We start from the raw sequence: 25,954 nt of genomic DNA, 5'->3' as shown, positions 1-25,954 counted from the left end.
AGGACTTTTGGAACTCTACCAGGTAATATGAGCTCTTGAAGTTGGAAGCCTCCATTTACCAGAATTTCAGCAGATCTAGGAGAGATTGTAATTCAGGAGGAACTTGATTTTATTTGTGTAAGTTTTTTTTTTTTAATTTAGTTTTTCGAGACAGGGTTTCTCTGTAGCTTTGGAGCCTGTCCTGGCACTAGCTCTTGTAGACCAGGCTAGCCTCGAACTCACAGAGATCCGCCTGCCTCTGCCTCCTGAGTGCTGGGGTTAAAGGCGTGCGCTACCACCACCCGGCAATCAACATAATTTTTAAATTTAGTCTTGAACCCCACTGAATAGTCAAAAGATGCAGCAGACAAACTTCTGAGCTACTCCATCAATTCCAGTCTTTCGTGTATATTTTTTCATTTTTGTTTTGTTTTTCAAGACAGGGTTTCTCTGTATAACTGTCCTGGAACTCGATTTGTACATCAGTCTGGCCTAGAACTCACTAGATCCGCCTGCCTCTTCTTCTCAAGTGCTGGGATTAAAGGCCTGCACCACCATTGCCCAGCTCATGTGTTTTCTTACTGCAAGGTACATCTTCACTTGTTTGCTACAGCATTTTGGAATAAGCCTGTAGGAATGAACATTTATTTCTTCTAAATTTCTTCTGATTTAAATCCATTAACAGTATATTTTAAATTGAATGGTGGGAGAAGAGCAACGAGACGGCTCAGCAGGTAAAGGCAGATGCTGTCAAATGTGACAAACTGAGTTGGTGGAAGGATAGAACTGACTTCCAGAAAAACCAACCAACTGACCGACCGATCAAACCAACAAAGGTCAAAGAGTACTTATTGTGAACAGGTAAAACTATACTATATAATTGTGCTATTTTATCATAATTTTATATTTTTACTCTGTATTCTGTTCTATTCCATCCTAGTCCCTCCAACCAAAAGGCTGGTAGTAACTCATTAAAATGATTTCTCAACCTATTGATGAGACCCGAAATAAGCAAAACAAAGATTGGAAATTCATTTGAAGGGTCTAAAAGATGGCTCACTGCTCCCCCAGAGAACCCAAGCTCAATTCTTTATACTCATGTCAGGAGGCTCACAACCTCATGTAACTCTGGCTCTAGGGGATATGTCACCTTCTGGCCTCAGCAGACACTGAAACACACACATGCACACTATACATGTATGCACACATGTATACACACACTAAGTAAATAAGTAAAAATAAAAACAATTCCTTAAAAGTCAATCTGAAAAGTCCTGACAGCTTTCTTATTCATATGCTGGACTTCTCAAACTACTAAAAAGATTTCTTATACTTTGAGACTGGAAATATATATTAAAAGCATTATTTATAAACAACTGTAATACATGACTGCTTTCTGACTTTCCAATGTCAATAAAAATGATTCATAGATATAATAAGGAATTAAAAGCTACAGTATCATAATTTTAGAACTAATTTTTAAAAATGTGGATTTCAACTATTTCTTTTTGTTTGTGTTTTGTTTTTCGAGACAGAGTTTCTCTGTAGCTTTGGAGCCCGTCCTGGAACTCACTTTGTAGACCAGGCTAGCCTCAAACTCAAGAAATCTGCCTGCCTCTGCCTCCCGGGTGCTGGGATTAAAGGCATGCACCACCACAAATCAGTGGTATACTTTTATTTTTTAAAATATTTATTTATTTATTATGTATACAATATTCTGTCTGTATGTGTGCCTGCAGGCCAGAAGAGGGCACCAGACCTCATTCCAGATGGTTGTGAGCCACCATGTGGTTGCTGGGAATTGAACTCAGGACCTTTGGAAGAACAGGCAATGCTCTTAACCACTGAGCCATCTCTCCAGCCCCCAGTGGTATACTTTTAGTAAGAAAAGCTAACCAACACCCACATTTAAGAATGAGAGAGAGAGAGAGAGAGAGAGAGAGAGAGAGAGAGAGAGAGAGAGAAGACAAAATGAAAAGCTGGGCCTTGGTGATGCATACTTTTAATCCCAGCACTCAGGAGGATTTCTGTAAATTTGAGGCCAGCCTGGTCTACAAAGTGAGTTCCAGTACAGCCAGAGGTACACCACAGAGAAGCCCTGTTTACAAAACAAAACAAAACAAAAGAATGAGAAACCTGGGGCTGGAGATATGGCCCAGCAGGTTCAGTTACCAGCACCCACATTGTAGCTCATAACCATCTGCAACTTCAGTTCCAGAGAATCTAACACCTTCTTTTGATGTCAAGAGACACCACACACCCACATCGTCCATACATATACATGGAGGCAAAATACTCACACATGAAATCAAAAAAGAACGAGAAACTGGGCCAATGAGATGACTCAGTGGGTAAAGGCATTTGCTACCAAGCCTGAGTTTAATACATGGAACCCTCATGGTAGGAAAAAAAAAAAAAAAAAACTCACTCCTGCAAGCTGTCCTCTGACCTCTGCATGTACAAAGTGAGATGTTCACACACATAATAAAGTAGTGAAAAAATATTTAAGAGAACGAGAAAGTATCAATCTTCAAGAAAGGAACTATAACTACTTTTTCTTCAGGGCAAACGTTTTACTTGCTCTGCCACAAGGCTTGTGCAAACACAGTCCATATGATCATGGGCAAACATGGTCTTGCCTACATTTTTGTAAATATGAAAAGCAAATAGCCAACCCTGCCCTTTAGAAAGCAAATTCCTGAAGAAGGATGCAATATTCAAACTTGAACTGTAAACAGATGAGAAAAAACATCAGACAAAACTACCTTTCAGAAGGTTTTTTAGGCTGAAGAATTATTAGTATATTATTATGAAGTATATTAGAAATGTGTGACTAAAAAGTCACACTTGCAAAGGTAATTTCTAAGCTTGCCTTTAGTCATTCTAGTAAAAAACTGTATTTTGAAAAAACTTTCAACTCACAGCTTTAAATGTCTACAGAATCAGATATGAATTTATCTGGGAAATAATCACTCTGCTTCAAGATCTGGCATTACTATTTTTATTCTGGCCAAATGCCCACAAAAGCACAAACATACTGCAAAACCTGCCCAAACTGCACCACCATAGTTGGAGATTTGCAGGTTTGTTTTCTTTTTAACTACCTGAAGGCTGTCAAATTGTGGTAGTTAGTGTAAATAAGCGTTCTTCAGCAAAAATATCTGGAGAAAGATTGCTCAACTGCATGGCGGTTCTCAATCTTCCTAATGCTGTGACCCTTTAACACAGTTCCTCATATTGTGGTGACCCCCAACCATAAAATGATGGTTGTTATTATTATTATTATTAGTTTTTTAAGACAGGGCTTCTCTGTGTAGCTAAAAGAACTAGCTCTTGTAGACCAGGCTGGCCTCGAAATCACAAGAGATCGGTCTGCCTTGCAAGTGCTGGGATTTAAAGGCATGCACCACCACCGCCCAGCTCATAAAATCATTTTAACTGCTACTTTATAACTGCAATTTTGCTATTGTTATGAATCATAATGCAAATATCTGATATGCCACCCCAAGGGATCATAACCCAGATTGAAAGCCACTTAGGTAAAACCACATTCTACATAAGACCTTTCTTCTACCCAGACACAGCACATCCTTTCTATACTCCAAGACACATTAACTGGCATATGAAGGCTTGATCCTAGGTTGAGAGAAGAGTTCTCAATAAAAACAATGAGGCTAAATAGTGCTTAACATCAAAGGAAGCAACTAAACCTCACAGCTGTCACTAGCTGGTAGGATCACATAAAAGTTGGTGGTTGCTTGTGCTTTGTTTTTGAGAAAATAAAATTTTCTGCCACATACAGGCAACTCAGTTCATGGATCTAGAAAGATGAGGTCATGATATGAAGTAGAGTAACAAGAGAGGTACACAGGAGACACCAACAAACACCCCATTACTATATCTTAGATGAAAACCCTTACCAGTACCAAGTTCAGAGGACAGGCAAGGTACATTGCATACTAAAGGCAGGCATCAAGGTGAAGATGTTCCCTGAACTGGCTCTGAGACACTGACACTTTTGGATGAAAGCCAGAAGTCAGCTAGAGAGCTGTATGCTACAATCTAAAGTCTGATATGGAAACAAAATTATTTTTGTCCTTTTGTCAAGCTCTGTTGGTAATAAAAGTATGGAGTGGAAAGGAAGGCAGAAGTTGAAAAGCTCTGTGCTGTTTACAGAATGGCCACATGCCTTCTTTATTGCTCAAAGAACATTCCACTCATGATGTGTTGAGAGCGCAATACAGTCGAACTGGAAAATCCGCCTTTCCATCTGAAATCTCTATCTCAAATGTAAGAAACAATAGCTTCTTACAGTCAAGAGAGCATAAGATGTTAAGCTGAGACACTCGAGCCAGGAAACACTTCTTACATTGAAAACTTTTTCCCCTCTATAAGTTTTCAACATAGAATTTTATTTTTCCTTCACTTTTTCCAGAATTGAATGCTACTACCCCAAGTATCTACAATGACTAAATATCTGAGTGTTGTTGCACACAAAGGAACGAATCAAACATACAGATTACCATTCTCATACATCATTCTCATATGTGCATATCTCACGTCTCCTTTTTTAAAAAAATTTCTTTTAATTTTTAGTTTTTTTGAGACACTCTCACAATTTATCCCAGAACTCAGAGATCTGTTTGCCTCTGCCTCCTGAAATAAAAGGTATGCAGCACCATCACGTCCAGGATTTCTTTGACTTAAAGTGTCAGAATCATGGTGGTTTGAACAGGAAGTTACACTGATTAAAACTGGATTCCCACAGGCGTTCTAGGAGTGAAGCAAATAGGGTTGTTTGAACTTGTTTCAAACTAATGGGAGATGATGTGAGCTCAGAAATGTCTTCAGACTGAAATGGTATTAGCTATGGTGCTGACAGCAGCTTTCAAGTCTGTGCTAGCTGAGTTCTGGAGTAAGAGGTCAATTTATTCCAGACTAAACACTTCATTCCTATCGGGCTTTATATAATGGACTTCTAGATCGTGAATAATCTTTTTTTGAAACCAAAGTCTTATGTATGCAAACTCAAACTCATTATCCATCCCTTACCTCTGCCTCCCAAGTACTGGAATTACAGGCATATAGACCTGGCCCTCCAAGTCAATGTAGGCACCTAATTTGAACTCAAGCACTGGGGAAGCTCTTTTCTTTCCAGAGGTAGCTATGAGTACTGTCCACTAGGACTAGCTGATTGTTAAAGCCAGGGCAGTTATCTGAGATTATAACCTTGAATCTTTCTGGTACCTAACTTTAATAAGATTTTCAGAGGCCTGATTGCAAGGCCACTATGACAGTTCCAGAGCATCATAAAACCAATGACTTTAACATGGTGTAGTGGTGGAAGCCTACTACAACCCCAGAACTTCAGGGGCTAAGATGGAAGAATCACAAGTGGGCCTGGGTCAGTTAGAAAAATACTGATTTAACAATACTACACTCCGGGTCAATATTATCTTTTAGGTTTTAAACTAAAATATGTTACACTTAAGCCCGAATAGCTCATTTATAAATACTATACTGACGTTCTTAATTCCTGGAGGAGTTATGCTTCCTTTTCTCTTGCTCCCGGGGTCTGTCTCCCCTCCCCTTCTCGTTTTTTTTGAGACAGGGTTCTCTGTGTAGCTTTGGAGCCCGACCTGGAACTCACTCTTCCTGTCTCTGCTTCATGAGTGCTGGAATTAAAGGTGAGTGCTGCCACTACCACCCAGCTCCATGTTTCTCTTAAGTGACCAGTTTGTTTTGTGTCTTACATATAGTCTTGCTTGGAACTGACTCCTTATTCTAGCTACCCAACTCAAAGCCAAATGTGGGATTTCACCTAACAATACTAAAAATAAGTGTTTATTTTGGGTATTAACCCTGATCCAAGAGAGTCAATTTGTCCTGTTTTTCTATGTTCCTTATCTTCTTTCTATGGATAGTAGTCAGTAAAGACAGAAAAGGAAAAAAAAAAAACTCCTATTTTTTCCCATTTTCTTAAAATGACGATAGGTGTCCAGTCACCTTTTCATCACTGTAACAAAATGCCAGAGTCAGGCTAACTTAAGAACCATGTTTCTTTAGCTCTGCTTAAGAGGTTCAAGAGCTTACCACCTGCATCAGTGCACCTCTAATGAGGGCCTTCTCACTCGCTGTCTTAGGTAACAATGGCAGAAAAAAGCAGTTATTGGTGACATTTCAAACAGAAAACAAAAAAGAAAAGGAGGCCCTCTAACAAGAATTTCACTCCCAATGACCTAGGAGCACTAGGCCCATTTCTTGGTGGTCTGACCATTATCCATTGAGGATCAAGTCTTCAACATGTGGATAGATAACTAAAATCAAATCCAGATCACAGCAGTGAGGGACACTTAAAAGAATCTAAGTTTAGCATATGGGTACAAACATAAGCTTTTAATCTTAGCACCATTACAAATTTGCATACTACTGCATAATTCAGTGTGTTAGTTATCTACCTGAGGTGAAATTAGGAAAACAATGCTAAGAAGAACCTATGTCAAAAAAGACAAAAGAAAGTACATTAAGGCAATCGATATATATGGTTTACAGCAAAATCAAAATAGGGGACTTTGTTTTCTTAAGAGTCAAATTCTAGGGGCTGGAGAGATGGCTCAGTGGTTAAGAGCACACTGGCTACTCTTCCAAAGCTCCTGAGTTCAATTCCCAGCGCCCACGGGGTGGCTCACAACCACCTGGAATGAAATCTGGTGCCCTCTTCTGGTGTACAGGCATACATGCAGATAGAGCACCCTTATATATTAAATAAATCTTAAAAAAAAAAAAGTCAAATTCTAGCTCTGACAGTAGTCCAGCCTCCTCAGCAGTATAAAAGGGCAGGCCCAGCTCCTTTACTGTGTACACTGTGTATTTGTACATTTATTTAGTTCCCATCAATTTTCTTTCTGGTTAAGAAAAACCACAAATATTTCCAAGCTTATGTAACATATTGTTTAAGTTGCTGTTAATGGAAGGCACAGCAGAAATTGAGCTTTAAATGTCTTCTTTCACAGAAAATTATTTTTACCAGGTATACAAAATATATTTTATTCAAGCAGTACAAAAATTTCCATTCATAAATTAAAATAATAGCCAAGGTGAATTTGTAGATCATTTTCATAGTCTAGTCTCGTTTCATCAAGGACATTAAGAAAGTACCAAGAATATAAGAGATGAGGGTAGCAAGCAATAGGCAAAAACACAATGTAAATGGGAAACAATATATAAATGGTGAGGTAAACAAAAACGCTGTCAATCAACAAATACTGGTTTCGACCAAAGACAGTTTGCCTTCCAGTCTCTCCTTCTACACTCCAGGAACACTGAGTAAAAATGTAAGTACTGTGACTTTTTTAGTGGTGGTGGCAGAGACGGGACTGAGTTCACTCTTTGCATACTCCCCAGGTACCTTGAAGATATGTATACTTTAAAAAAAAAAGTCTGTTTTTAAGGCTAAAATCTGAGATAAAGTGGAAGAAACAAATAGGAACAAGTCGTCTGGAGAAGATAAATAACCAAGAAATCTATTACATTATTATCCTAGACACCTATAAACAAGCCAGATTAACACACCAAGAATCCTCTGCTAGAAAGGTCATAGGTCCCTATTTTTATCATTATCATCATCATTATTAATATTATTTGTTTGTTTCCAAAACAGAGTTTCTCTGCATAGAGAACTGGTTGTTCTGGAACTCATTCTGTAGACCAGGCTGGCTATAAACTCAGAGACCCACTGCCTTTGCCTCGTGGGCATTGAGATTAAAGGCATGCACCACTATTCCTGGTTCATAGGTCATTCTATATTACCCTCTTATGTTCTTCTATCAATCCCTACCCTGTCATGTACCACTCATACAGCTCGAATGGTATGTGTGACAGTCTACATGAATCAATTCACTGCTGACCTGCATGGTAGCTGAAAGGCAAACCAGACGTTTAACCTGGGAGACCAGTACCTAGTCAGGAACCACTTATAAAATGCAGGTGGCCAGGTGAGAACTCTGTACGAGATGGAATAAGCAGAGAAATGCAGTAAGAACAGACTACCTTAATGTTTATGGCCTGGTTCCAGCTGTTTGTGGGATCCAGGTACATCTGGTTTTACCCATGCCCTAAGTATTTCAGTTATTTCCCAAGATAAAATCTTACTAAAATCCCTGTTTATGGAGGTGGGAGTGGGGTAACAAACACTTGAGTGCATGCGCGCGCGCGCACACACACACACACACACACACACACACACACACTCACTCTCTCTCTCACTCACACCTGGGTTTCGCTGCCATGGATATCTTTCCTGAGAAGAGCAGCTCTAAGCACAAGTTTGGCATTTCTCCTCTGAACCTCCCAGGAAAACAAAGTGGCCTAGTGGTAACAGTGGCATCATCTTCATCTTTGGCTTTCCCATATAATCTGCATACCCACACTTAGGGGCTAAAAATGTGCTATTAAAAGATTGAGAAACATTGGGCTTGGAGCTCTGTGGTAGTGTTTGTCTGGCATATTCAAGGTCCTGGGTTCAAGTTCCAGTGCTGAACCAATAAAAATAAACAAACAAAAAACTATTGTCTGCTTATTATTCACAAAGTAAAAGAATATTGTTCAAGACGATAAAAGAAAATGCAATTTTTCTCTCATCATCATCCTAATCTTAACTCCTAAAATGACCCTGCAAAATATACCCTTTGGATACATTTGCTTGCAGATGCAGATGATACAGACAAATCAACTAAAAATATATAAATATGTAGGTAGGTGAATACAGGAACAAGCAATTACTTGAAAACCGGCACTACACTTGCCACTTGGGAAGCTGAGGAAAGAAGTATCATGAGTTTGAGGCTAGCTCAGGCTCCATAGGAAAATTCTGTCTCTAAAATCTAAACACAAGGCCCAAATAAAACAAACCATAAACTGGGGAGATGGCTCTTTCAGTAAAGTTGAGCTCGGAGGCTCAGTGTAGTCTTTTTCTCAAAACAAAGCTGAATGAAGCCAGTCTGCTCTAAATAGTGAGGCCAGGAAGGGCTATATAGTGAGACTCTATCTTAGAAAACAAATAACAATAAAAATCTCTACTCTACCCCACTCCCAAAATACAATGCACATCAACTGAGGAAGACACCTAAAAAATGATAGGTGCCCCCCCAACCCTCTGAACACATGTACACATATGCACTAGCATGCATACTTCGCACGCATGCACACACACACACACAGGAACTCACACATAGTCTACATACACATACACAAAATTAAACAGGATAAACAAAAGTTATCAACAACAAAAACACTGTTAATTCCAAATTCTCTTTGTAACAATTTCTGAGAAGAATGTAATACCAAAGGAAGAGAGAATGTAAGCAGAATTTCTTAGAATTTTTTCTTTCAAGCCTGAAAGGGCTAGGCGGAACATTTTATAGTTAGACATACCATAACATCACAGCTTTCATTCTGAGAAACAAATCTCTTAAAAATTGCTTTGGTTTCAAAGGACCTGTGAGTTGGATGACTCCAGAATCAATGCGTTAGAGTCAAACTAGGTGGAGACAGCAGGACTCTAGCATCATTTAATGATAGAATTCATATTGTCTTCTAAATCAGAGCAATCTGGTGAACCAAGAGAGATTAGCTGGGCAGCTGCAGGAGGACAAACACTAACGCATACTTTCCCTCAGAAATTAGTACATTTGTTAATCACCTGCCATTTTGGTCTAGTCAACTTTTCCATTCTGTTCCCATTCACACTCTTTGCAAGAGCAAAGAAGTGCCCTCCACAGGGTCACCTGTGCCTACATATTTCTTAGTGATGAAAACAAGTCTCTCTTGGCAAATATTAACAAGTCCTTACATTTCCAGGAGAATATGCTCATGCTCCAACTCTTTAACCTCCCATCCATCCATCCGTCTATCGTGATGGCAGACTGGATGACATTTCCCCTGAGGAACATGACCCAATGCTTCAATCTCCCATCAGCATCCATCCATTCCAGATGGTGGACTGAATGCCATTTTCCCCTTCAAGGACACGCCATCATTTTCATCTTTCTCATGGAACTTGCTCTTTTCTGGTGGTGCTGGCGAGAGAATCCAGGGTCTCATGCATGCTAAGCAAGCACTCTCCTTGTGAACCCTCAGATCTATACTGACTTGACTGCATTTCCTAAAAGCCCAGTGTCTTCACATGATCTCTTTTCTACTCCAAACTGAGCTATTTTACTATGGCTTATGAACCTCTGTGCTTGCTTTTCACAACATGGAAGACTACATAAAAGCCAACAATGAGACATGGTGTTTATGTGTACAGCATTGGATGATACCAAGTATCTTGAACCCAATGTTCTGGAACTCACTATTCAAGAGATGACTTCACTTCTCCTTTATCACTAAGGTAGTAACACAAACTTCACCTTCCACATGTGACATTGCACCAAATACCAACACACCAACAAAATGAGGATGACACCAACAGAACAAGGATAACACAAGTTGAAAAACCATTTTTCAAATACCTTTAACAATGGAAAGATTGCCAGGCGGTGGTGGCGCACGCCTTTAATCCCAGCACTCAGGAGAGGCAAGCGGATGTCTGTGAGTTCGAGGCCAGCCTGGTCTACAAGAGCTAGCTCTAGGACGGGCTCTAAAACCACAGTAAAACCCTGTCTCGAACCACCTCCCAAACAAAAACAATAACAACAACAACAACAAAAAAAGGAAAAGATTTAGAGTCAAACCATTTTCTCCCACTTAGCAGTTAAAACAGACTTCAAAATAACAATTTTACTGAGATATAATTCACAATTTACCCATTTAAAGCATACGATTCAGTAATTTTCAGCATATTCAGAGTGAAACTACAATCACATAACCAGTAAGAACCTTTTTAAATTGGCAATAATTTATAGTAAGTATGAAAAATAAAATGTATTTTTACTGGTTTACATGAAATGAACATCTTAACAACCTGCATATAAACTAGGCCATAGTATTTCCCAGAAATAAAGCCTTACTGGTAACTGTATGCATTTACCCTGTGCTTTCAAGCCAATTAGCCTTGAACAATACCACTTCTCAGAATATCAACTTAATGCCTCCACCTAGTCCACCCGCATTTATTTACTTAGATACTACATTTCCCCAGTGTTTTAGAACATAATTTATCTGAAAAGTATTTAACAGCACTGTCCCGTCAACAACCCACCAATACCCTGCTCAGTTTCTCATTCAAGAACACAAAGCTAACAATGTATGTTTTCATCAGACCAAGTCCCCATCGGGCCCTGCTGTTTGTTAGAGGTGTTCAACAAAACTCTAAGGCAAACTTTCTGAGTCTCCATTTAACATGAATAGAATACTAGGGACATTAAAAACAAAAAGAAAAGCTGGCAAGCAAGTGGCAGTGATCAACTCAGCACTTTTTACCAGATTGAGGTAAATATCAACCTTTTATTATCACTTTGGCACACACTTCCCACCCCCTTTAAATCATTTGAAAGAAATGGGAAGAAGTCTTGTTTTGTCATTCAAAAGTCTTATTAAGTAACCACACAAATTCTCTTTTAACCTTATTCTTCTACCCGGAATGGTCACTTACAAAATGTACCTTATCTATCGAAACTGATTTCCTGGAATGGGTATGTAGCTGAGTGGCAGAGTGCTTCCCTGGCATATGCAAGTACCTGAGTCGAATTCCCAGCACTAAATGTGGATAAGAAAAAACCTCCCCAACGGTCTAAAAGTTTCTTACTAAGTAATCTTTTCTCAGAGCCAGGTGGTGCTGGTGCACCCCTTTAATCCCAGCACTTGGGAGGCGAAGGCAGGTGGATCTCTTAAGTTCGAAGTCAGCCTGGACTAAATAGTGAGTTTCAGTACAGCTAGGGCTAGAGATACCGTTTCTCCTCTTCCCCCTTATGAGTGTGACTGCACTCATTAAATAGGTTCTTAAATATCTTGAGGTTTATGAGTGGGCTTTACTGAGATGGCTCAGCATGGAAAGGCCCTGCTGTTGATCCCCAGGACCCACACACTGGAAGGGGAGAACCAACTCTTCCAAGCTGTCCTCTGATCTCCATAGGCACACCATGGCATATGTATGTCCAAGCACTTACACACATAATGCAAGTGCATGCACACTAAATACAATTTAATACACTAATATGAGGGATTTTTTCTTGCTTAGTCTTCCCACTTTTTATGACTGTACAGTTTCTTAAAAGTTTAGTTTTTTGGTCTGGAGAAAAGGCTCAGTGGTTAAAAGCACTACCCGCTCTTCCAAAGGTCCTGAGTTCAATTCCCAGCTGACTCACAACCATCTGTAATGACTGATGCCCTCTTCTGGCCTGCAGGCATAGATGCAGGCAGAACACTATACACATAATAAATCCTTTAAAAAGAGTTTAGCTTTTTTTCAGTGATCCCAAATATTTCATATTTAGATATTTATTTTTTTCATAGCCAGAATATTTCTGTCCTGACATTTGTAATACTGCTAGCAAGAAATCAAGTATCTTTGTATAAAATATGGCTACTGGGCTGAACTCTTGGAGCTCTTTAACTGAGTGTGTAAGTTTAAGATTATAACCGGCTGATAATCCCCACACTTTCCACAATGGCTCTAGAAACTATAAAATACCAGCAAGTGTAGATAAACAGGGACCCGTTAAAGAGGGTAACAACTGCTGTTTGTTGTGTGCTCGGTTCTACTCTATTCACTTCACCTGTACTATCTCACAGCAAGCCTGGGAAGATTATTATTCTAGTAACACAAACAGAGCAACTCAGAGTAAGAGGTTTAGGATGTGAGCCACAGAGCCTGGGTCTGGCACTGGTGGACATTTAACCTTGGGCTTTCTTGGTTTAGTATTCTCCAAAAAGGGAGTGCCAACCAGCATTCTTCCTGAGCACAAGCTCTTGGAAAACAAAGTAATGATATAAGGGACATAGCTGGTACCTTATACTGTCCTGCTGTCCTGGCCAGAATAAAAACATGCTAAGTAAAGGAAGAAAATAGCAATATTGCAAAATTTTCCTTTTAAAGGTAAAATCTCACTGTAACCCAGGCTGGCCTCAATCCTGTGATCCTCCTGCCTCAGTCTCCCAAGTGCTGGGATGGAGAGAAAATGCCTCACAGATCTGATTAAAGGACAAACTTATTTACAAGGGCATTTTTTCAGCTGAGGTTTTTTTCCCCCCCAGATTAACTCTAGCTTGTGTCAAGATGACTAAACAAACAAGCAAAAAAAAACTCCAAAACAAAAACCTAACTAGCAAAATAGAATTATTTCATAGAAGCATCAAAAATATTCCAACTTAAAACGGCATGAATGCACCAGGGGTGGGGTGGCAGCGGCGCAATCGGGAGGCAGAGGCAGGCGGATCTCCATGAGTTCAAAGCTACAGAGTGAGTTCCAGGTCAGACTCCAAAACACACACTCTCTCTCTCTCTCTCTCTCTCTCTCTCTCTCTCTCTCTCTCTCTCTCTCTCTCTCTCTCTGTCTCTGTGTGTGTGTGTGTGTGTGTGTTGGGGGGCGGGGTGTGTATGAAGGCTTTCCTTACTTAGAATCCTGAAAGAAAGGAAATAGCTAATAAATGGCCTGGAGCTTCTAGAAATCAACACCTGGCTGTGGACTACGGCAATCGTACCAATTTCCAGATGTGTGGTTTGCACATTTTAACTTTCCACTCTGTGGAAGAACAGCACTTGAACTTCTCTGAGTCTTCCTGTAAAACTCCATTTCTTCTCAGCTCCTTAATCAGCACTCATGGTAACTCACCGCCTAAACAGAAGGCTTGGTGTGGCTATGTTCCAGAATGGGTCTATTATCCCAGTCTTGTCAAGACAAAAAGCTATGTCATGTACAAGGTTAGGCTCTGCACCAGAGTTCTGGATGTAGGACCCTTTCTAATTTATAACTGAGGGTATTGTTTAATTTATTGAACATATGAAAACATTGGGTTCTTATAAATGGGTTGAATACTTATATAGGTCTTGACAACATATCAGCAACTGGTACTCATGTATCGGTTGTCCGTTATTTATTTTTTATCTCAGACTTCATGCTTACACCAGCACAGAATTCCTGTGTTATTTTCATACTGAGCTGGTATGTGCAGAGGATGCTGTCTACAGTCTTATTTTAGCCTAGATTAGTGACCCCACTGACTATTTGCTTTACTGATCAGAGAAGCCCTTCCCAGGTACACCAGAACTCCCATAAAAAATGTTCACCAGGGGTCTGGAGAGATGGCTTAGCAGTTAAGAGTGCCTGCTGCTCTTGAAGAGGACCTGAATTCAGTTCTCAGCACCATGTTGGGTGGCTCACAACCTCTGGTAACTCTGGCTCCAAGTGTTTCTTCACCCCTGTCCCAGCAAGGCACCTAAACTTATGTGAACACACCCACATTTAAATACACTACATACATACATACATACATACACACACACATACATACATACATACATACACACACACACACACACACACATACATACACACACACACACACACACACACTTCTGAGACAAGGGTCTCACTATGCAGCTTTCGCTGTCTTGGCACTCTATGTAGACCAGGCTGACTCCAAACTCAAGAGAGTTACCTACCTCCCAAGTGCTGAGATGAAAGACATATGCTACCACACCTGACCTTTGCGGGGGCAGGGGATTATGAAACATAACTTCATTTTAAAGTCTTGAAAAAAAAAGTCAAGCGAGGAAGAATTTATTCCTGGGCCAGAACACTCATATGTGTTATAGGCCACATAGACACATGAAGTAGTAGGCTACGTTTAAGACAATAGTTGATTTGGCCTCCACCATTACTGACCTCCTCTGTCTCTTTTCTTGGGTTAAGGCCCCAGTGATAGTAGAAATAGTAAGAATAGGAGAACTAAAAATAACCTATAGAAATGGGGATAAAATAAGAAATATCAACTTTTATTTTTGTTTTAGTGAATTAGAACTAAAAGAAACAGGGTTGGTGATAGCTTGGTGGTGAATACTGGCTGGTCTTCCAGAGGACCTGGGTTCAATTCCCAACATGACAGCTACAACTGTAACTCCAGTTCCAGAGGATCCTAGCTTCAGGGGATCTGACACCCTCTTCTGGCCTCCCTGGTACCTGCAGACACATACACAAATATGATACAACTACTACCTGCCACATGGTGGAACCATCGCACCTCCATGAAATCCTGTCAATTAAGCTGGAGGTTGGGGGCATACACCCTCATACAGACATACATGCAGGCAAAACAATAATGCACATAAAATAAAAATAGATAAACTATTTTTAAAAAATTGAGAACTATAAGAAACTAATCACTGTTGCAAGCATGCACACTGTTTGTCTAGACAGGGTCTCACTATGCAACCCAGTCTAAATTCAAATGTGTGAACCTACCTCCTGCTTCAACATCTTGAGAGCTAGGATTACATGCAAGCACCATGATGCTGGGCTAGTATGGATACGTTTGTATTTAATAACATGCCTACTTAAGGAATTGTGTAAAAGAAAAACTTTTTAGTTGTGCAATACTGTACCATAAAGCTCGTAACTAGGAGGTAAAACTTTTAAGTGTGTCCTTTCTGCTGACATCACAACAAATGACACATTCAACTACAGATCAAAGAGTGGGCTTAAAGAATTTCCATAGTCATCAAATATTTCTGAAAGTATATATGGCATAGAAAAAGAGCTCTGAGAGCCTCAGTCACCATAACAGCTACCATGTACTAGGAACCTGGAACATGCCAGATTCTGTGCACATTTTCTTACTGAACCTTCACAGCTTCCTTACAGACAGCAGTCTACTCTTACTATCTCACCAACAAGAAAATAGGGAAGAATGTGCCTACAATATGATCCCCAGAAGCATATAACTTTCTCAAGGCCTTGAGCTTTTGAACTGTTTCACTATAGAACTGTCTCTATAGTACAGCCTCACTCTTTTCTATCAGCTGTGTTTATAACCCATGTAACTTAAAAATGTATCTCAAACTGCATAGTAAATTGTTTCTAATAGTTTTAACAAGCATTAACAAATCTAGAATACTGGAAAGCATCATATAGAATAAGTTTAATAAAAGAGCTCTGCTTCATGGGCTGCAGATACACAGTGTTCTTCCAGAGGACCAGGCCTTGGTTTCCAGCATCCGCATGTATCCTTGGTTCTAGGGGATCTGATACCCTCTTCTGGCCTCCACCGTTACTAGTATGCATATGGTACACATAAATGCAGGCAAAATACTCACTTCAGGACAAAAATATTAATTCTGATAAAAAGTTATCATCTCCCAGCTGGGTGTGGTAGCACACACCTGTAAAGCTCCCTCAGGAAGTAACAAATAAAAACTGCCAAAGTTCTAGGCCAGCCTAGTCTACCTAGCAAGTTCCAGGTCAGCCAGAGTTACAGAGCAAGATTGCCATTAAAAAACAAAACAAAACAAAACAAAAAAGTTAACATCTTTACCAGGAAATAATGCTATGAAAATCATACCATTAAGTGTGCAATGAGAACATTTCTCAAACTATTCCAATGGAACCTCTCTTTTAAGGTCTTTGTGGGTCTTCCCAGGGAAAGGGACACTATACTCTGATCAAGTAACCTCAGTAAGATGGGAAGTGCTGCCCATTATGGTGTCCTTGGAAAGGGTCATAATGTGCACTATTTTTCTCTGACACGCTCCACAGAAAAGATAATCACTGTTAAAATTAAAAACCTGGGGCTAAGGATAAAGCCTGGTGTTAGAGCATCCACCTGGAATGCATGAAGCTCTGGGATCACTAAAACAAAACAAAAACTGTAATATATGCCTATAACCAACACTTGAGAAACAGCAGCAGAAAAATGGAAACTGTAAAGTCATCCTCAGTTATACAGAAAATTCATGGCCAGCCTGGACATGAGACTTTGCCTCCCTCCCCTAAAAAGACCCAAATTACAGAGCTACTATCAAAAACTAATAATACTCCACAAAACACAACTTGATAAGCTTACCAGGAAAGCGGGATCCTTTACCTTTCTACTACAATCTTTTCTATGATATAAATCACTTTCCAGTGCAAACACAGCAGGGACAGGTGAACAGGAAATTGTCCTTTGGTTAAGCAGTTCATCTCAGCTGACTACAAATATTATCACGCTAGCATATGCCTGGATCATTTATTATTTACAGAAATGTTTTCTTCCCTTAAAAACAAACAAAAAAACAACAACAACAACAAAAAAAAGACAAAGGGAAGCAAGAAGATACCTTAAAGTTTTTCAAGCCAGACATGGTGGCACATGCCTTTAATCCCAGCACTTGGGAGGCAGATGAGGAGGATCTCTGTGGGGCCTACATGGTCTACATAGTGAGTTCCAGGACAACTAGGGCTGTTATACAGAGAATTACTGTCTCAAAACAAAAAACAACCCCCCCCCAAAAAAAAACAGTTTTCAAAAGTGAGAACAAACCCCAAAACTTTCAATTCCAAACAACTTATATACCTAATATAACTCATAAAGGCTGAACAAAGGATAAAGGGATCTTGTAATGGGGTGAGGGCAAGAAGATCTGTATAGATTGTACTTGTGAGCCAATTCCTGCCTGCCTGCCTGTCAGGAGTACCTATCTAGAATATAGTTTGCCATTACAGCATAAAAGGGTTGATTAGATAGATCAACAATTTCTTGAAGCCAGCATTTAAAACCAGGATTTAGCAGAAAGTTTATAGCATGTGAATCAAACAAAAGCTACCTGAGGAGTTGTTACTCACGTGTGTCACCTTGTCTTTGGCCACTGTTATAATCCTAGATAGGAAGGCGTGGTAGCTCAGATGGTGCAGAAGCTTAGTGCAGGTAGAGCATCAGGAGACATCTGCTAGGAACTGCCATCTCCAACCTGACTCTCCAGGTCTGGTCCTTCCTTCCACTCACTGCCTTTGGTTCATGTCTTTCCCTTCCCCCAAACAGCTCATAGGACTTCACAATTGTGACAAAGCAACTCATGGGAGGGAGGCTTTGAGAACTTATTAATCATTATCTGACTTATTAAACTTGTTGTACTTTACTACCATTTAAAATTAGTTCTCAACATTTTGTAACTACAAAGGTAGAGAATTACAAAATAGACTTTTTTTGTTGTTCACCTTTACCCTATGCAGAGTACTTCAACAGTGTGAAATAACTCCAGGCACCTGACCAACTGGGAGAAAAAAATGTGCAAGTGCAGTCAGTCACATGCTTTCAAGTTCTCATAAAGAAACAGCCTTCACCACCACAAACAAAACCCTACAGAAAAAAAGGTAAGCCAAACCCACACAACACGATTACAGAAAATAGGGCAATATAGACTGGAGGAGTTTCCAGCCTAGGCCTCTTAGTAGAATCAAGGATGACTGACCCAGAGTGACAACATCATTAGTCATCCCATCAGAACCCAGCCCTGCCTACTGCCCACATGCTTCTCATCCTCACAGTAGGAGTAACATAAAAAGTAAACGCTATCCACTGGTCTAACTAAACTATACACTACTGAGCAATTATGACTATACAACTAAAGCATTTAAAACAAACCATCATTTTAGGGATTATAACATGTGGCTATTGTTTAGAAATCAATTAAAAATCCTCAACTGCCTTTATAAACCATTTTAGAACACTAACACAAAAATGCTCAACAAGAAACCAAAGCCTTTCTGAGCAAGTAAAACAATCTCAGCTGATGAAGTAATGCTCAGTCCAGAGTTCCTGTTCTGAAGTGGGGTGGACCTGGTTTCCAATCCCAGCTCAGCTGCAGTATCTGTATGCCCTTAGCTAAGTCTCCACTTTGGTTTCTCATCTGTAATGATGGAGACAACACTACCCACCTTAGAGGTTTGTCCAATATGTCAACAGGTAACAGTAGCCATGTGAAGTTTATCTAGTAATCTTTGCTGTCTCCCCTGGTTCTCTATTTCACCTTTAATATTCATACTGTCACCCAAAACAAAATTATGAACCCTTCTATGCTAAAACAAAAAAAGCAAAGGCCATTTAACATAAACTGAATACAATTATTGTCATTTAAAATAATGAGTTTCAAAAAAGATATTACTGCATAAAGTACAAAAATTTCACTCACATAATCTACATGAAGAACAAAGATATTTAGCTCCAGTTCCAACCCCACAGCTCATAAGCTGTAGAGCAACCCTGGACAAGTGGCTGGATTTTGCAGAAAACCCTACCTGCAAAATTAACCAGATACTGCCTCTAGTTAGAGCAGGCTTCAGTGTTTCCATCCGCAGAAAGAACCATTCTAAGTAGATTGTTTCTGAAGTTCTAAAGTTTCTTCTATTATTAGCATCACAAAACTTATGATTTCTGGACAGTTAGTATGTGCCAGGGCTACTATCCCTACAACTCCCAGATGTAGTCCTACCATTCCTATCTGAGGAATCTAAGCTAAAGGGGAGTTCAGGAACTTGCCTGGAGTAATAGAACCCACTGAAGGAGAGGTAAAGATCCCAATGAAGCACAACACTTTTAACCCTGAGATTAGTCCTGTCCTCCAAATCCCAGAGACCAACATAGATTTATAAACCACAACCTGTTTAGGCTGTTTTCCTGTGCTTGATACAGCAGGTTTGGGGGTAGAACTATGACTAATACAATTAACAGCACATTGTTAGAGGGCAAGTTATGGGCCATTAGACAAAGCTATAAGGTATCAACCAAGTCACAAAACCTGTTTTGTTTCTCAGGCAAACATTTTATCAAAATTATAAAATTAATAAATGTTTTAACATCACTGTACTTTCTTAGTCAACAATATACCCACTGAAGAATGCACCAAAGAATAATTGCTCAAAAAAATCAGGGTGCCACTAAACACTGGTTAACTAGGTTTCCTTTCTCTGTAATATGCACTGAAAATGTGTGTGTGTGCCTGTAAGCCAGCCAGTACCTAAGAAACTGAGGAAGATCATACCCTGGAAGCTAGACTGGTTTATAACACTGAACTGGAGGTCAACTAGTCCAACAATGAGACCCTGTCTCCCACTCCCCCAAAACATATACATATAAACAAGCAAACATAAACCTACAGCTTAAAACAATCCACTCAAGAGTGACAGGCCTCAAGTTAGAATACTCAAGGAATAGGCATGTAATGGATACAGTCACCAGAAATGGCCTGGGCGGGTCTTAGCACTCCCCTTTGCGGCTACTTCACACCTGACTGACCTCTTGCAGTTCTCTGCATGCCATTCCCCCTTCCTCTGCCAGTTTAAGTTTACAGCTGCTATAGACCAAAAGTCTATCGTCCTCTGCCCTTCCTTTCTGGGGAAAGTTAAAATGACAGCACAAACTTAAGTTCTGTAAGATAAAAATGGCAGAGGACTATACACACCAATACTACGCCTGTGCACACACGTTGCTGACGGCAATGAGCCATTAACCTTCAATCTAAACTCTGTTACCAAGAATCTCAATAACCCTTCTCATAATCTTGGATGGTCTGAGAAGCAAAAACCAAACTTTTTTTTTTTTTTACTCCCAGACTAGTCTACAAGTAATGCCGTGTGTTCTCTTCATCACAACCACTAGAATGAGACAGTGAGAAAACCAGGTGTGGTGGCTCCTGCACTCACTTTAGTTTCAGCCCTAGGGAAGAAGAGGCAGGAGGATCTCTGTTGAGTTTGAGGCCAGGCTTCTGTAACAGCAAGGGCTACATACAGAAACCTGGTCTCAAAAGAGCAAACGAAACTAAATACAGTTCCATACAAGACTACTCTAGCTAGGCACTATACCATATCGGTAACATGTCTTTAGCCCAAGCACTCAAATGAGGATGAAGCACAAGGACCATTTGAGGTTCTTATGGGCTACATACCTGGACCCCAGATAAAACAAACAAAAAACACAAAAATAAAACCACACAAGTTTATCACACGGTTTCTCTGTGTAACAGCGCTGGCTGTTCTGGAACTTGCTCTGTAGACCAGGTTGGCCTGGTCTCACAGAGATCTGCCTGCCTCTGTCTCCCAAGTGCTGGGATTAAAAGCGTACACCACCACCAGCACCACCTGGCTCACACTTTCTTTTACCAAAGGTTTGACTATCCGTCTTCTCTGACAAAAAAACAAGAGTAATTATACCCTTGTGAAAATTCAGCTACTTGGTTTGTCCTGTACAGACTCAAATACAGTATAGTATCTTCACACCCCTGAAATAAAGCATCCAAAGACAGAAGTAACCTAGTTCAGGGATCCACGGAGATTTCATTTTCCCAAACTTTATCACATGGAGAAATTTTGTCTACAAAAATAAAAAATTTGGCCGGGCGGTGGTGGCGCACGCCTTTAATCCCAGCACTTAGGAAGCAGAGGCAGGCGTATCTCTGTAAGTTCGAGACCAGCCTGGTCTACAAGAGCTAGTTCCATGACAGGCTCCAAAACCAGAGAAACCCTGTCTCGAAAAACCAAATAAATAAATAAATAAAAAATAAAAAATTTGATGCTATTCATATTATCTATGATAAAAAGCAAACACCTTATTAAAATGACACATGAAAAAGAGGCGAATGGATTTTTTTTTAAGAGGTAGGATTTAAAAGATCAGTAATGGCACCCAAAAAAATGCCACCTAAAATTCTGGTCTATCACTAGATTTTATCTCTTTTCTCTTTTATGCTTGTGGGGAGGGGAGTGTGATTTTGTCTGTCTACATCTATACTTTTATTTATACAGCCAATAGGACAAGTATCAACAGTCAGTGATCAACTTCTCAGGAAAATTATGACCTTGGTAGAATACAGCAAACGCTACAAAAATCCATACTTAACAAAAATTGACAAAAACAAAATTTTTGAGTATTAGAAAATAACAAAGATGCTATACAGCATATACACGTTGCAATATACAATAAAGATTCACATAAGACAAATTATAAAACCAAACCCAGTAAGTAACTGGACTGTTCAAACTATTTCATATTAATCTTATGAAAACAAGTCCGCAGTGGTGGCACACATCTGTAATCCCAGCATCTGGCTGAGGCAAAAAGATTACCACAAATCCTAGGCCAGCCTAAACTACAAAGTTAAGTTTAGGCCAGTATGAATTACTGAATGAGACTCTGTCTCAAAAAAACAGGAACAAAGCTGAATGGTGGTATATTCCTTTAATTCCAGCACTTGGTAGGCAGAGGTAGGTAAATCTGAGTTCAAGGCCAGTATGGAATAAAAAACACAACAAAAAGCACAGTCTACTTCATCATCTCATTTTCTACAGTATTCAAAAAAGAAACAGCAAAACACAAAAGGAATAGCTGATTTAATACAAGGACCTACAGTCTAAAATGCCAATAAACTAAACTAAGCTACATTTAAAAAAATGCTCCCTTGTAATGACAGCATATCATTTCACTAAATTTTGTGTGCCAGCATTCAGCCTGAATCTTTCTAATGGCATGATTAAAAAGCATACTCCTGTGGACAGCCCTAGTACAGAGACCATATTTTAGTAGTAGGTAGAGGGTAGGAAGGGTCACAACATTATAGTGTACAGGAGACAATATATCAGCCATGAATGTAATCTTTTCACAGTGCCCTTCATTTAATTTTCTTTTTAATTGTGTACACATGTGGGTATGTGAACATGGAGTGTGTGGAGCCGCTGGAGCCATACAGAACCGAACTGGATTCTGAAAACACAACGGGAACAGAACTCAGGTCCTCTGCAAGAGCAATATTCACTCTCCAGCCCCTCAGTTGCCCTTCTAAAAGCACCTGCTGTGTGCTCTCCTCCATCCCTCATAATCAGATACATGCATTCTGCCAAATGAAAACACATTCAGTAAGCAGCAATGCGCCCAAACCTTGAAGAGAAACTAATAAATATACTCCTAACAAGAAACTGTAAATAACAATACAACTTTTCAGGTAAAAAGCAAACAAACACGTAGGAAAACTTCCATACTGGTGCTGTTGGCTCAAGTCTGCAATTCCAGCATTTAGGAGGCTAAGTCGGGAAAACTATCTGTAGTTTTTAAGTTAGCCTGGCCTCCACAGCAAGTTCCAGGACAGCCTGAGCCAGAGTAAGATTCTGTCTCAAAATGCCAATAAACAAATAAACAAATACACACAGTACATCTCTTTACGTAAAAAAAATAGACATAGAAAAAGAACAAAAAGGAAATATGCAAAAATGCTGACAGCAACAAAATCTAAGAGGTAAGATTAAGAAGATAACTTAAAAAAAAAAAAAAACTAGTTGTTTTTGTAATCCTAGCACTTGGAAGCCCTAAACAGGAGGATGGCAAATTGGAGAAGAACCTGAGCTACACAGTGAGACCCTGTTTCAAAATATGGGGGCAGGGTGGGGGAGAGGAGGGAAGTGGAGAAAGGAGAGTTGGACTCCTACTTCCACATTTCAAAGAGCATATCTTAAAAAAACAAAACAGGGTCTCACTGTGTATCTTATCTGGTCTGCAGTTCCTTATGCAGACTGGGCTGGCCTCAAGTTCAGAGAGATTCAGCCTTTCTGAACTAAAAGTGTTCACCACCAGCATCAGCTAGATCATGTCTTACTTTGGTAAAGAAAAATGTAAAACTGAAAAAAGTAGGTATTTCCTTGTTCATACAAGAGTTTGCAAAATCAGTATTAAGTTCTAAGTCAGTTCCACAAGTCATATAACTGCTTCTAGCAGTTATTAATTACTTGCTGTTTTTTTTTTTTAAACTATGAAATAGAGCTTAAAAACTTTCACTTCTGGCTATCCAATATTTTCGTAACTAAAAACTAACAAAAAACTTACCCTTTCAGCAAAGGGTGTATGTTTAACTGTCTGTCTAGACAATTGCTAACAGTTTTTTAAATTTTTTTTTATAAATTTGCAGTTTAAATTTCAATTTCAACACGGAGGCCCAGAAGTTCTGAAGCAATTTTAAAGAACTCACCAACACAAATTCCTTGTGTGCGAAGAGGAGGTAAATTTAGGGACCTCTTTCCATAACTTCTACCAAGTGTGTATCTAGTGACACTTTTGGCAAAAGGTGTTTTCCTTGGCTTGGACTTTGACGTACCTCGGAAGCTGTCAAAAATCCATCTCAAACTGCCTAATACTTAAGGAACCATGTCAACGACTGTGGCCTTCTCGGCTCGCCTGTCTTTCACGAGAGCGCCTTTAATATGCCCTAGCATACATTTCCGGCTTCATGAGTCACTGAAAAATGAGTTCTAAGTTTCCCGTGGAAGGTCGCTCAAACAGCTCCTCCACGCCATTCAAAGATCTGACCCCCAACTGCCTCTTCAGACTACCCCACCTACCGCGGCCCTCGGTGGTGGAATTAGCAACATTCCCATGCTCTTTGTACCTTTGTCCTCTACGGCTTGGTTGCCCCTCCACGCCCTTCTCCGCAACCTCCTTCTCCTCCCAAATCCAATCGAGTCTTCTAGACCTGGTTTAGCACCGCCTCACCCAGGCAACCTCCCAGATTCGTGGGAAGGCGGAAACAAACGATCGACAGGTCAGGTCTTCCCCAAGCACCTTTCCAGCGATCGGTAGTTCTTAAACAGGACTTATCTATCCCCTCCTGCCTGGTGTCGCGGTTATTTGTGTACCCGGTCTTATCTCTCACATCACAACGTTAAAGCTTCCCAGGGGAGGCCACCTCCTGGCTGGGTTCACCTCGAAGTCGCTAATGCACCGGCACGCAGTCGGCGCTTTGGGTAGCTCCAACCGAACCCGGGAACGCGCCGAGCGCACAATTCCTAGCCAGAAATCAGTTAAGCATTTTCCTGCAAGGGTCCCTACAAAGACAGTGCCTGCGTCCCGCTAACAGGGAGGGTGTACGGGGCTCCGGGGCTAGGTGCTCCAAGTCCCCGGCGCGGCGGGAGTGACAGCTGGCCGGACCAGCTCTTCCCGGGTTAGCCGCAGCCCCGGCTGGCAGGCCCCGGGAACCTAGCACCGGCGAGGACAGGGGCGGTGCCCGGGGCTCCGGCTGACCCGGGCCGCTCCCGCCGCCGCCGCCACCACCCGGGAAAATGGAGGCGGGCCGGGCGGAAGCCGGCGGGCGTCCGCGTCGCGAGCAGGGCCGGGCCGGAGGGTCACTCACGGGGCTGGGCCGGGCCAGGGAGCTCCCTCTCCGTGTCGTCGCCGTCCCCGTCCTCGGCCGCCGCCGCCTCGGGCTGCTCGCTCGGTCCCCGCGGCGCGGCTCGGGCGCTCCGGCCCTCCGTTGTCCTCCGCCCGCAGCTGCTCCCGGCGACGGGCTCCCGCGGCGGCGGCGGCTGCGCGGGCGGACGGTGGCCCAGGGTGTTCCCGCGGTGGCCGCCGCGCTGCTGCGCTTGGGCTGGCTGCGGCTGTGGCTTTGAGGCCCGGCACCGCCTTCGCCTCTGAGGTCGCCTCAGCCTTCGCGCGGCTACTGAAGCCTCGGAGTCTCTCAGGCCGCGCGGCTCCTGGCGCCCCGCGCCCAGCTCCGGCTCGAGCCCGGCTTTGACGTGCGCACTGCGCAGCCGCCGAAGGTGCGACGTCGGGCGGCGTCGCAACGCCCTCTGCAGCCTCGGGCGCCGCCGGGCGTCCTGGCGGACTCAAGACGCCTGAATCGCAGGATTCAGGGAAGAGGTACGGGCAGAGAAAAAAGCAGATGCCAAACTGGAGTCAACGTGCCCCCTACTTGCTTTTCGGCCCTCAGTCCCTCTTTGGCATCTGGGTCCTTTTTCTGAAGGAACACACGCCCGTTTCCTCAAGTCTTAAAACTTTATTCATGCTTGTGAAGAGCCTGCAATTTTATTTTAACATCTCCAGACAGAAAAAAAAAAAAGGATTCAGCCGGGCGATGGTGGCGCACGCCTTTAATCCCAGCACTCGGGAGGCAGAGGCAGGCGTATCTCTGTGAGTTCGAGACCAGCCTGGTCTACAGAGCGAGTTCCAGGGCAGATTCCAAAGCCACAGAGAAACCCTGTTTCGAAAAACAAAAAACAAACAAACAAACAAACAAAAAAGGATTCAA

The 25,954-nt window shown here is 41.3% G+C and overlaps 1 protein-coding gene across 1 annotated transcript in view; it reads right to left on the bottom strand.

Moving 5' to 3' along the window:
* The window catches only part of Cab39 (calcium binding protein 39), an 82,065-nt gene extending 56,857 nt beyond the window's left edge, over positions 1–25,208 (bottom strand). The window contains exon 1 of the mRNA XM_050123170.1: positions 25,061–25,208. The gene's annotated coding sequence lies outside the window, so the exon portion shown is untranslated. The remainder of the gene's footprint in view (positions 1–25,060) is intronic.
* Between the last annotated feature and the right edge of the window lie 746 nt (positions 25,209–25,954).

Source organism: Alexandromys fortis, unplaced genomic scaffold (genome assembly GCF_014885135.2).
Source record: "Alexandromys fortis isolate MF-2015 unplaced genomic scaffold, M_Fortis_MF-2015_v1.1 scaffold_213, whole genome shotgun sequence".
NCBI lineage: Eukaryota > Metazoa > Chordata > Mammalia > Rodentia > Cricetidae > Alexandromys > Alexandromys fortis.
Note: the sequence above shows the minus strand (reverse complement) of the source record. Positions and strands in the feature narration are given on the sequence as shown.